Below are 11664 nucleotides of genomic sequence, written 5' to 3'. Positions count from 1 at the left end.
AAAAAAAAAAAAAAAAAGAAAAGAAAAGAAAGAACCTGTAAAATCCCCATGGCAGCATGTGTCAAAAAGTGCAGCTTTGTGAGCCAGAATCTGTCTGTAGGAATTTATCCTGAGCTGGGAGGGATCCACATACATGTGCAAAGATCTGTGGAAACAAGATTGTTTACCACAGTGATATATGCTAGTGAGACACCGAGAAACCAAAATGTCCCAAACCAGGTGACGGAGCCATGACACGGAATCTAGCACAGACCATCGGGGTGGGGGCTGACTTCTGGCCACTGATGGGTGTAAAGTGTTGGGGCCACCTGTAGAATGCATTATGTGGTGTGAATCCCTTAAAATACATATTTAGACTGGGCATGGTGGCTCATGCCTTTGATCTCAGCATTTTGGGAGGCTGAACTGGGATGATCGCTTGAGCCCAGGAGTTTGAGAATAGGCTGGGCAACACAGTGAGATCCCATCTCTATATAAAAGTTGCAAAATTAGCCAGGTATGATGGCGTGTGTCTGTAGTCTCAGCTACTCAGGAGGCTGAGGCAGGAGAATTGCTTGAGCCTAGGAAGTCAAGGCTGCAGTGCGTCGTGTTTGCACCGCTGTGTTCCAGCTTGGGCAACAGAGCAAGACCCTGTCTCAAAAGAAAATTTTAAAAATACATATTTCAATGTGGAGGAAAAGATGATCAGAAGGATGTCTGACAGGAAGGTAAGAGAGGTTACCTCTTGACAAATGGCTTATGGGGTCTTCTTTTTGTTATTTTTCATAATTTTTGAAATTCTGCACACTGGACACCTAGTGTTGTTATTTCTTAAGGCTTAAAAGAATTCCTCTGCAATGGTGTGGGACGATGGTGACGAATACCTCAGCCATCTGCAGGGCGCTGCTGAGGGCGTGGGGGCATTTCTGTACGGTGAGGCAGAGCTGGTGGGCGGCCGCCTGCCGGCCCGAGGGAAGGGTTTGCAGAGAGTAAAAGGGCAGTTTGAGGAAAAGGCCTCTGGGTTCCGTCTGGAGCTGTCCTGCTGGCCTTCACGGCCAGGGCTGGGCTTGGTCATCCTCCCGCACTTTCCATCTGGGGGGCGGCTGGCACAGGGTTAGGGCTGTATTCGCAGCTGGCCAGGGCAGAGCAGAGCGCCCATCCTCAGGGCCACTGACCATTGGGTAACAAGAGGCCACAATGAGTGACTTGAAGCAGGAGCTGGAGGCCTCCCTCCTTCGGGCCAGCACCTCCCACCTGCCCAACCCTTGCAGGACTACCTAGTGGGGCTGGGCAGAGACCTCCTATCAGGTGGCAGCAGCAGGTGGGTGGACCCCAGGGAAAACTCCCACCTCCCAATCACTCATCTAGCAGGGACTGGGAGCAGGTTAAGGAAGCTCTGCTGGGAGACAGCCCCACCTCAGCTAGAGGGGCTGAGGGTACAGTCCTCCTTGGGCCCCTCCTGACCACCCAGGTGGCCTTGGGGATGGCGTAGGGTCCTTCGTGGGCTCACTTGGTCTCCTTGTTCCTAACCCGGGGCCTGGTGCAGACCTGGGACCAGTCCTGTCTGAGCTAGTGACCATCTGTTTTGGATACCAGGGTCCAAGGCACCGGGCTGGCCCCTCAGCAACTGCACAGCTCGCCCATCTCCCGATGACGGTGGAGGAGTGGTGATTCTTCTTCCGATAATTCCAGCCTCCTGCTGGGATGTCGTGGACATGGGCACAGGACCCAACTGGGCTGTGGATACGCCAGCTCACACTCCATCTCCTAGCCTCAAGCACTCCTCCCGATTCAGCCTCCCGAAGTGCTGGGATTACAGGTGCGAGCCACCCTGCCCTGGCCCATCTATTCTTTTAAGAAACACTTGCTAGCAAGTGTTTCTTAACTCAGGGCACATCTGGTTTTGCTGTGTGGGTGGGAGAAGACCCCGACAACCCCTGGCCCTGCCTCAGCCAAGATCCCAGCCCTGCCCTCTCTCCCAGTCCTGGCACAGAGCTGGTGCTGGCAAGCGTATCTTAACATAAGTGTCAGGGAAGAGACCCCAGGGCAGAGTGCCGGAGAATGGAGCCCCTAGCCTTTCCACTGAGTTGGGCTTATGGCATTTGCAGCCCCAAAGGAAGGGAGGGACCAGGGGCACCAGGCCTGCTGTGGCCTGGGCTTGGGGGAGGCCTGGACCCTCTGGAGGCTCTGAGGACCCTGGGAGGTGCCCTGACCCCAGAAGGAACACTCCTGGCACTCAGGGCTTGTCCCGCAGGAACTCATGCCAGGGCTGTCCCCAGGGTCCCCTCCCCAGCTGTGCTGAGGCCCCATAGGTGATGGGGTGGGGGAGAGGCCATTCCAGGACTTACCGTCCCTCCCTCAGTGCCACCTCCAACGGGGTCCCTGCAGTGTCCAGGAGGGGAGGGGCCCTGAGGCGAAGCGCAGAGCTATGCCCTAGTCAGGAAAGCCGCTCCCAGCGTCTTAACTCGGGGCACATCTGGAGTGGGTTTGCTGTGTGGGCGGGAGGAGACCCCGACCACTCCAGCCCCTGCCCAGCCCAGACCCCAGCCCTGCCCTGTCTCCCAGTCCTGGCACAGAGCTGGTGTTGGCAAGTGTTTCTTAATAAATAGGCCAGGGCAGGGTGGCTGTCGCCTGTAATCCCAGCACTTTGGGAGGCTGAGGCCGGAGCATTGCCTGAGTCCAGGAGATGGAGACCTGCCCAGGAGATGGTGACATAGTGACACCCCATCACTACCAAAAAATTAAAAAAAAAAGTGCTGAAATGAATCAGTCTTGTAGGGGGTGTGAGATGAAGGGGACGCCCAGGAGGAGTGATGACAGGCCACCCGGGTCACACCCCACTTTGCTGGGGTAGCCCTGATGTCAGGGCCTTACCAGGTGGCCTGGTTCACCCCTCTCACCTGAGGCCTTACCTCGTAGCCTAGTTGACTGCCCTCACCTGAGGAGTCATTAACTGACCCAGGCTGACTGACGTCCCTCACCTGAGGCCCCTGCCTGGGTGTTTCTGGGAGGCTGGCGTGTCCCACGTGAGCTCCACCGCGGGCAGCTGGAGGGCGTGGGGCAGGACGGTGAGCCCGGGAGGGGTGTGGCCCTCCAGTCCCGCCCGCAGTCTCACACCGGCCCCAGTCCCTGCCCCACGCGCTGACGTCACTGGGACCTCCCGATCCTTCGGCCCATCCCGAGCTGCCCACGCTGCTGCACGGGGCGCGGTGCCCGACGAGGCCTTTGCCGGCTCCCGAGGGCGCGGGACTGCGAGGTAGGGGCGCGCTGGGAGAACTCCGGGGCGCGGGGCCGGGAGGGACCCCAGTGCCGGGGCAGGTGGGTAGGGGCAACTCCGGGTCCCGCGCGCAAGCCCCGAAGACGCCCAGGCGGCGGCGGCTACGAGCGCGCAGGGACCGCGGAGACTCGAAGGGCGCACTTGGCCGGAGCAAGGGAGCCCGGCGCCAGGGATAGTTTGCTGCAGCGCCGCGCCGGGGTCGGCACAGCCCGGGGCGGGTCCGGCAGAGGGAAGAAGGGGCCAAGGAAGGGGCACGCGCCCCCTCCCCGCCATCGGCTCCCAGGCCAGGGCGACCTGCGCGCTTTCCGATGGGATCAAACTAGGGCCAGGGTGGGAATCCGGGGCCAGGCGCCCCGAAAGAAGGCATTTCCGGACTAGGGCGAGCCAGGTGGGTGCTGGACGTCCTCGGGGAGCCTCCAGGGCGCAGAGAATCTCATTGCGCCCAGGGCTCCCCGCAGCCTGTGTATGTGCCGCGGAGGGAGAAGGCTCCCTCACCCAGTTGATTGAGAAAGGCGGCGTTGGATATTACCCCTGCGGGAAAGTAAGACAGGTCTCAAAACCAGAAAAGCAAGGGAGGGGTGAAGTCGAACGGCAAACTTTACAAAGGCCACCAGGCCCGGGGAGAGCAGTGAAGGGGGTCCTTTCTGCCCTCATCACGGGAGGGAAACACTGGGGAGAGCAGTCGGGTTCGCAGGTGAAGGGAGATACAGGAAGCCAAGCGCTCGGCCCGGAGGCCACTGCCCCTGTGGTCTAATAAGCCCTCATTTCCCCTCCTAGCGAATGGAAACCTTCTGAGAGGTATAAAACCCCGAACCCGTTGGTCTCGTTCTGCGTGGGGCTGCCTGAAGGTCTGGGCTGTCAGCTAATGAATAGCTCGATGCAGCTGCTGGGAGGTTTTTGCAAAGCACATTCAGAATAGCAAGAATTAGAGCGGTTTCTTGCCCGAAGGCTGGGCATCTGTGTGGTCAGATGGGGGAGAAGGAGAGCGCGGAGCTGTGCGTTTTAGGGCAGCCTGACCTTGGATACCTGGTTACTGGGGCAACCTGGTGGTCCCTGTTGCTTAGAGTGGTAGACCCTTCCCAGAGGGGCAGGTGGGGGCAGGACATGGATGTGCCTTTTCTAGTCTTTGGACAAAAAAGAGAGACAAGAGGAGAAGAAGCCGCTACCCCACGGTATTCAGAGCAGGCAGGGGCCAGGTGCAGTGGCTCATGTCTGTAATCCCAGCACTTTCGGATCACCTGAGGTCTGGAGTAGGCGACCAGCCTGCAACCTCTTGCCTTCCAGGTTCAAGCGATTTTCCTGACAAACGTGGAGAAACCCCGTCTCTACTAAAAATACAAAATTAGCCGGGTGTGGTGGTGCATGCCTGTAGTCCCAGCTATTTGGGAGGCTGAGGCAGAAGAATTGCTTGAACCTGGGAGGCGGAGGTTGCAGTGAGCCGAGATTGCACTTCAGCCTGAGCAACAAGAGTGTAACTCTGTCTCAAAACAAACAAAAAAATAGCAGGGCAGGAACATGGGTGCTTTGGGAGAGGAGACGTCCCACTCTCTGTGCCCCATTGGAACACCTCTGCTCCAGGAGCTAAGCAGCTGGGGTCCCAATGTGAGGCATGGCTTTGAAACCAGGCCCCACTGCCCCCCAGCTGTGTCACCATGGGCAAGTCACATAACATCCCAAGCCTCAGTTTCCCCACCTGAAACACAGCAGTGGCACCTGCAATCCATGTGTGGCTTGGAGGACACAGACATGGCACCTGTTGGCTGCTGTCGTGACCATAATTAACAGAAGAAGGGGACAGACTGTGTCAGGGTCCAAAGAACAGAGAGGAACCTCAATTTGGGAGGGTCTCCTTTTTGGGGCATGGATGGGCTGGTGAGTGCCAGAGGGTGCGGGGAAGCTGACCCGCACTAACTGTAGCTCCCTCCCCCTGGGTACCCCCGGGGCTCACATGCAGCTCTGGCTCTATGTGAGGAGTGCTCTCGTTCAGAAATGACCTGGCAGGATGGAAGGACTCAGGTGGTGGCTGACAGTGGGGACCAGGATTTTCCTGAATGACCCACAAAGACGACTGTGGCCACAAGACTTCTTGAGAGGAAATGCTGTCTGGGCAGACATTGTGCCCTGGACACCCGAGAGCTGCACCTGTGCTGAGGGATGCAGGGACCTATGTGTTCGCATGCCCAGCTTGGAGCCTGTCACAACATTCTCTGGTCTGCATTGGGAGGAGGCTGTGTTTTCGGGTGTGTGTGTGTGTGTCTGTGTGTCTGTGTGAGAGAGAGACAGGCCTTGCTCTGTCTTCCAGGCTGGAGTGCAGTGATGCAGTCATAGCTCACCGCACCCTCCACCTCCAGAGCTAAAGCAGTCTTCTCCTCTCAGCCTCCCTAGTAGCTGGAAACATAGGCAGGCACCACCATGCCCAGCTAATTTTTTTTTTTTTTTTTTTGAGATGGAGTCTTGCTCTGTCACCCAGGCTGGAGTGCCGTGTTACTATCTCTGCTCACTGCAACCTCCATCTCCCAGGTTCAACTGATTCTCCTGCCTCAGACTCCTGAGCAGCTGGGATTACAGGCACGTGCCACCATGCCCAGCTAATGTTTTCGTATTCTTAGTAGAGATGGGGTTTCACCATGTTGGTCATGCTGGTCTCGAACTCTTGACCTTGTGATCCGCTCGCCTCAGCCTCCCAAAGTGCTGGGATTACAGGTGTGAGCCACTGTGCCCAACCTTGCCCAGCTAATTTTTAAAATGTTTTGTAGAGATGGGGTTTCCCTGTGTTGCCCAGGCTGGTCTCAAACTCCTGGACTCAAGTGTGGAGTCCCAGGAGGTGGTTATTTTTAGACCTTGCCTCTCACATCCTGTTGCTCCTCCAGTGGGGCCAGTGTGGAGCTGGCCTGACCACGCGTTCCTGGGTGGCCCAGGGTGGCTGACTCGGTGTTGTGTCTCTGGCTGAGTTTCCCACGTAGATGCTCTGAGTTGCCTGTGTGCCCAACACTGCTTGTAGGTGTGCAAACAGCTTTCTATGGTCGTGGCTTCTCTGCGTATGTGTTCTGGCCCCCTGGAAAACTTGCTGAGCTTCTTCCTGGTTCTACAGGATTTGGTCCTCCCTGAATGACTTAGATGAGCCTGAGGTTTGCAGTTTGGGCCCAAGTCACACCTGGGACCGATGTAGTACGGCTTGTGAACTTTTGGTAAAAAGAAGGCATTTCTCAGCCGGGTGTGGTGGCTCATCCCTGTAATCCCAGCGCTTTGGGAGGCCAAGGCAGGCAGATCGCTTGAGGCCAGGAGTTCGACACCAGCCTGGCCAACGTGTTGAAATCCTGTCTCTACTAAAAATACAAAAATTAGCATGGTATGATGGCATGTGTCTGTAGTCTCAGCTACTCAGGAGGCAGAGGCATGAGGATAGCTGGAACCTGGGAGAAGGTTGCAGTGAGCTGAGATTGCACCAATGCACTCCAGCCTGGTGACAGGCAAAAAAAGGCATTTCTCATTTCTTGATGCTTTGCCTGGGGTGGGAGGGTCTGCTGGCAGGGAAGCCCCTGACCAGGGTCTTTAGGTGGTCATGGGGGTGTGGGTGCTGGCAGGAAAGCCTCCTCGAGAGTAGGGGAAAGTCTGTGTGTGAGGACCGGAGTTGGGTGGGGGTCACTGTGTTAGAAGTCAAGATGCCGGTGAGTTGTGTTACTCTGGGCAAGTGGCTGCCCTCTCTGAGCCCCAGTCTCCTGAGCTTTGACACAGGTGAATCCCAGGGTGGCCATGGAGGTTGGACAGGTGTTGCATCAGAAAGTGATTTTGGGGCTTTGCAAGGTGGCAGACACAGAAGGAGGGATGTTGGCCAGGGCCGGTCCAGGTTGCCCGCAGGTACTGATATCTTTTACCATCTCCTCCTCTGGAAAGCTGGGACACAGACCCTCCTGGGCATCTGGAAGGCCCTGGGCTGCTCCAGAGAAATAATGTATAGGGCCCTCTCCACAGAACAAATCGTTCTGCGCTGGCCACGGCACCAGGGGAATGATTTGGAGGTAACTGGGTGGTGACGGTGCTTGCTCCGCGCAGTGGCAGTGCTGGTGAGCGGAAGGTCTGGGAGTGAGGAGCCGGCAAGCAGGTTGTGTGACCAGCACCCAGAGACAAAAATAGGCTGGTGAGTCTTGTATGGTGTCAGATGCTCAGGGGCTGGCTGAGCGCCTCCTGCTCCTGCTTGGGACAGCCGGGCTCTGGGAGGAAGGCAGGTGGGACCACACCCATCTCACCTGGGAGGAAACTGAGGCACAGTGGGGTTAAAAGAGGACCAAGCGCTCTGGGTATGGTGGCTCACGTCTGTAGTCCCAGCACTTTGGAAGCCCAAGGCGGGCAGATCACGAGGTTAGGAGTTGGAGACCAGCTTGGCCAACATGGTGAAACCCTGTCTCTACTAAAAGTACAAAAATTAGCCAGGCACGGTGGCAGGTACCTATAATCCCAACTACTCGGGAGGCTGAGGCAGGAGAATCGCTTGAACCTGGGAGGCAGAGGTTGCAATGAGCTGAGACTGAGCCATTGCACTCCAGTCTGGGTGACAGAGAAAGACTGTCTCAAAAAAAAAAAAATTCTTTAAAAAAACAAAAGAGGATCAAGCTCATGCCAGAGTCCCCGGGGCTGTCGAGGGCTTTCTGGCTTCAAGGGTTTCTTGGGCACCTCTTCTGTGGAGTCCCTGAGGGAACTCTGAGATCTTGCTGGAGGCACTGCGTCTGCACCCTGACACCTGGCCCGGCTAGGGCAGGAGATGGGCTTTGTGGAGCTCTGCACCCCACCCCTTGTCACAAGCTCAGCCGTGGTTCCCCACCTCACTCAGAGAAAAGGTTAAAGCTCTTCCAACAGCCTCCCGGCTCCTGCATGACATGGCACCATCTTCCCCGATCTCGTCCCGTTCTCTCCCCTACTTCGTTCCAGCCACACTGGCCTCCTCTGGCTGTCCCTGGAGCCCCCAGACGTATCTGCCATGGGCCTGTGCACAGCCCCCTCTGTCTGGGACAGTCCGCCCTTCCTCCCCGCTGCCTCCTTGCTCAGAGATCCCACCTCAACGGGGTCCACTCTGATCACCCTCTCAGAAATGGGAGTGCAGGCCTGGCACACCTCTGCCCCTGCCCGGCTCTTCAGGGAGGTGGTGTTTTTGTTGTGGTTTGACACAGCGTCTTGCTGTCATCTGAGCTGGAGTACAGTGCGGTGATCACAGCTCACTGCAGTCTTGGACTCCTGGGCTGCAGAGTCCTCCCACCTCAGCCTCCTGAGTAGCTGGGACCACAGGTGTGTGCCGCCACACCAAGCTAATTTTTTTTTTTTTTTTTTGAGACAGAGTCTTGTTCTGTTGCCCAGGTTGGTTTGCAGTGGTATGATTTCGGCTCACTGCAACCTCCACCTCCTGGGTTCAAGCGATTCTCTTGCTTCAGCCTCCCGAATAGCTGGGACTACAGGTGTGCACCACCACGCCCGGCTAATGTTTACTTTTTTTTTTGGTAGAGACACTATGTCACCCACGCTGGTCTTGAATTCCTGGGCTCAAGCAGTCCTCCCACCTTGGCTTCCAAAAGTGCGGGATTGTAGGCATTTTTCCAGTAGAACCTGTCACTTTGTAACCTACCATATACACGATTTACTTAGCACTTCTGCCATCTGCCTTCCTGCTCTGGATCTAAGCTCCATGGGGCCAGGGACCTCTGTTTTGTCTACTCATGCTGGCGAAGCCCTGGCATGGGGCCCAGCACCCAGGAAGCCCTCAACCACAGATGTCACTGTCATAGATCCATCTAGCGGGGCCACAGCGTGCCTGATGCAATGCTGTCTCTAGGCGTATCTGTTGGGGTGCTTACGATGAGGTTAGGATTAGGACTGTGGGTTCAAAAGGTGGCCTGCCCTCACCATGTGGCTGGGTATCTTCCAGTCCCTCAAGGGGTTGAATAGAACAGATGGCAGAGGGAGGAAGACTCACCCCTCATTTCCTGCCTCGCCACTGGAGCTGGGACAGCTCATCCTCTCTTGCTCTGGGACTGGATGTCCGCCATCGGCTGCCCTGGTTCTCAGGCCTTCAGACTTGAGCTGAGTTTCAGTCACACCTCGGGCTTCCCTGGGTCTCTGGTGTGTAGACAGCATGCTGCAGGCTTTCGCAGTCTCTGTGGTCCTGTGAGCCGATTTTCATAATAAATCCTTATTTTATTATGTATTTATTTATTTATTTTGAGATGGAGTCTTGTTCTGTTGCCCCGGCTAGAGTGCAGTGGCATGATCTCGGCTCACTGCAACCTCTGACTCCCTGGTTCAAGCAATTCTCCTGCCTCAGCCTCTTGAGTAGCCGGGATTAGAGGCACCTGCCACCATGCCCAGTTAATTTTTGTATATATTTTTTAGTAGAAACGGGGTTTCACCATGTTGGCCAGGATGGTCTTGATCTTCTGATCTCAAGTGATCTGCTCACCTCCACCTCCCAAAGTGTTGGGATTACATGCGTGAGCCACTGTGCCTGGACCTTATTTTATTTTTATAGAGTAGGGATGGGGGTCTCTCTGTGTTGCCCAGGCTGGCCTTGACCTCCTGGGCTCAGGTGATCCATCTGCTTCCTGGAGTACTGGGATTAAAGGCGTGAGCCACTGTATCTGGTCATAATTTCATATATAATCTTAATATAAGATTGTATAGGGCCGGGCACAGTGGCTCACACCTGTAATCCCAGCACTTTGGGAGGCCGAGGTGGGTGGATCACCTGAGGTCGGGTGTTTGAGACCAGCCTGACCAGCATGGAGAAACCCTGTCTCTACTAAAAATACAAAATTAGCCGGGTGTGGTGGTGCGTGCCTGTAATTGCAGCTACTCGGGAGGCTGAAGCAGGAGAATCGCTTGATACTGGGATGCAGAGGTTGTCGTGAACCGAGATGGCGCCATTGCGCTCCAGCCTGGGCAACAAGAGCAAAACTCCGTCTCAAAAAAGAAAAAAAAAAAGATTTTATATGAGATTTAGTGAAAAAAATATATATATATATAATATATATTATTTATAACTTATAATACTTATTTTTTTTATGTGGAATCTCACTCTGTTGCCCAGGCTACAGTATAGTGATGTGATCTCAGCTCACTACAACCTCTGCCTCCTGGGTTCAAGTGATTTTCCTGCCTCAGTCTCCCAAATAGCTGGGATTATAGGTGCCCAACCACTGTACCTGGCAAATTGTTATATTTTTAGTAGAGATAGTGTTTTACCATGTTGGCCAGGTTGGACTTGAACTCCTCACCTCAAGTGATCCACCTGCCTCGGCCTCCCAAGTGCTGGGATTACAGGCATGAGCCACCTCGCCCAGCCTATTATTTTATGTATATTGGATAAATGAATGAACCCGTGTGGGCCTACCCAGGGACCACCCCCCTCCACCGGCCTCTTTCAGAACCACTGATCACGCATCTCTCAGCTGCTTCTGGCCGACTTGGGTCTGTCCTCACGGCTCCCCCTTGCTCACTCGCTGGCCCCCTGCAAAACTTGCCCACTACAGCCCTTTCCAGGGCCACGGAATCTGGTCCTCTCCATCGTCGGTGCATCTGATTTTTTTTTCTTCCCCTGCGGTCCAGGAGCAACAATTCCACCCTGGTGTGAACCCGCCAGGACCGCCCTGTTCACTCCAGGAGTCCAGGAGCAGGAATTCATCCCAGTGTGAACCCACCAGGACCACCCTGTGCACTCCAGGTGGCACAGGAGTGAGACCCATGCTGAAGTCTGGTGGGGGGCATGGGGGTCTGGGCACAGACTTGGTCTGTGTAGAACCCAAGTGATCCCAGCAAGGTGAGGCCTGGCTTCCCGTAGTGATGAGAACCATGGTGCTTGAAAATCTGTGTGTAGGCCGGCCATAGTGGCTCACGCCTGTAATCCCAGCACTTTGGGAGGCTGAGGTGGGTGGAACATGAGGTCAGGAGATCGAGACCATCCTGGCCAACATGGTGAAACCTCATCTCTATTAAAAATACAAAAATTATCTGGGTGTGGTGGCACACACCTGTAGTCTCAACTATTCGGGAGGCTGAGGCAGGAGAATCACTTGAACCTGGGAGGCAGAGGCTGCAGTGAGTGAGATGGCACCACTGCACTCCAGCCTGGTGACAGTGCAAGACTCCGTCCAAAAAAAAAAAAAAACAAAAGCTGTGTGTTCAGGCCGATGTGGTAACTCAGGTTTGTAATCCTAGCACTTTCGGAGGCCAAAAAGGGAGGATTGCTTGAGTCTAGGAGTTCGAGATCAGCCTGGGCAACATGGTGAGACCCTTCTCTACAAAAAATAAATTTGCTGGGCATGTTGATGCATGCCTGTAGTCTCAGCTACTCAGGAGGCCAAGGCAGGAGGATTGCTTGAGCTCAGGAGTTGGAGGCTGCAGTGAGTCATGAGTGCACCACTGCA

The 11664-nt window shown here is 55.4% G+C and overlaps 1 protein-coding gene across 4 annotated transcripts in view; it reads left to right on the top strand.

Annotated features, from left to right (window-relative positions):
• AMZ1 (archaelysin family metallopeptidase 1) overlaps positions 1-11664 on the top strand; it is a 38925-nt gene that overhangs the window by 6451 nt on the left and 20810 nt on the right. The window contains exon 1 of one of the 4 annotated variants that reach the window (XM_017533787.2): positions 3138-3235. The exons of the other annotated variants lie outside the window; for them this stretch is intronic. The gene's annotated coding sequence lies outside the window, so the exon portion shown is untranslated. Of the gene's footprint in view, positions 1-3137; positions 3236-11664 lie in introns of those variants that run through there. 4 annotated transcript variants of the gene reach the window in all.

Source organism: Cebus imitator, unplaced genomic scaffold (genome assembly GCF_001604975.1).
Source record: "Cebus imitator isolate Cc_AM_T3 unplaced genomic scaffold, Cebus_imitator-1.0 Scaffold82, whole genome shotgun sequence".
Classification (NCBI taxonomy): domain Eukaryota; kingdom Metazoa; phylum Chordata; class Mammalia; order Primates; family Cebidae; genus Cebus; species Cebus imitator.
The sequence above is the reverse complement of the archived record's forward strand: the minus strand, read 5'-3'. Positions and strand labels throughout refer to the sequence as shown.